Raw genomic sequence first — 1260 nt, forward strand, 5'->3', positions numbered from 1 at the left:
CCCACATGGTCGCTTTCTTGGGGTTACGGCTACTGGCTGCCACCCAACGCCTTTGTCGCAGACTGTGTGTTTGTCCGTATAAACACACTCGTGCTTGCTCTGTTAGCCGATGCGGTTGCTTAGCGGATACGGCGCTCTGAACCTGAGCACAAGGTCACGGGTTCAAATCCCGCCAGAGGCAGCCGCTTGTTAATGGAGCTTAAATGAAACCGCTCGTATAAGATTTAGGTGCACATTAAAGGAACATTGATTAAAATTATTAAGTAGAGCTAGATCGACAGATTATTAGTCAAGAAGCCTGTCATCGTTCTCTGTGGGCCAATACGTCACTTTGTTGCTTAGAAAATTGCCGTTGGATGTCTCGCTTTTGCTACTCAATTCGAACCACCCGCGCCAAAACAAATAACGAGTTGACGTAATCGTTGCGCGACGAAATTCCGTGCCGCTCTCTCCCAGTGCTGACGTCACATAAAGGTACCGTACTCCACGTCGGGGGGCGCGCCACTCCGATTTTCCATTTCGGTATTTTCTCGCTTAAAAGAAACCTCATTTTTCGCTACGAATGACTAATCTATTATAAGAGAAGCCCAATTTTCGATCTAGCTCAACTTAATAATTTCCTTCAGGGTCCCTTAAAAAAACACAGGCAATCAAATTATTCCACGGCCCTCAGCTACTCCGTCTCTCGTAGCCCCAATGCTGCATCGTGACTTTGAACCCCACGAATCAATCTGTCAGTTTTGTTTCCAGGACGACAAACAAAAAGTGCACGCGATGGTCCGCACGGTTGCACGAATGACATGACTACGAAGGAAGCCTAAAAAAAAAAAATAAAGGAATTCACGATTCCGTCGTGCATAAAGCATGTGTGGAGAAATGGACCTCTGTTTGCATCGAAGACGAAGTAAAGGTAACGAGCAGATTGACCCACAAGGTGGCGTTTCTTGAAGCGAAGCTGTTAATGAAGAGTTCCGCATCAGTTTCTTCTTTATACATATATATATATATATATATATATATATATATATATATATATATATATATATATATAGCGTGTCGTGCTCGGTATCCAATGTCGATCAAAGAACAGCCAAAAACGCAACCTCCATCGGAGTCACGATTTTTTTACTTTCGAGCGTGATTATCAATGATTACAATACAAAATTTACCTCGCGTCAAATGTTGGGTGTTCTTGTTCTGCTGTCTTTTATACCAATTGTGCCGCTTGTTGGAATGCAACCGCATTGCACCCTCGATGCT

This window comes from Dermacentor variabilis, chromosome 8, assembly GCF_050947875.1.
Source record: "Dermacentor variabilis isolate Ectoservices chromosome 8, ASM5094787v1, whole genome shotgun sequence".
Lineage (NCBI taxonomy): Eukaryota > Metazoa > Arthropoda > Arachnida > Ixodida > Ixodidae > Dermacentor > Dermacentor variabilis.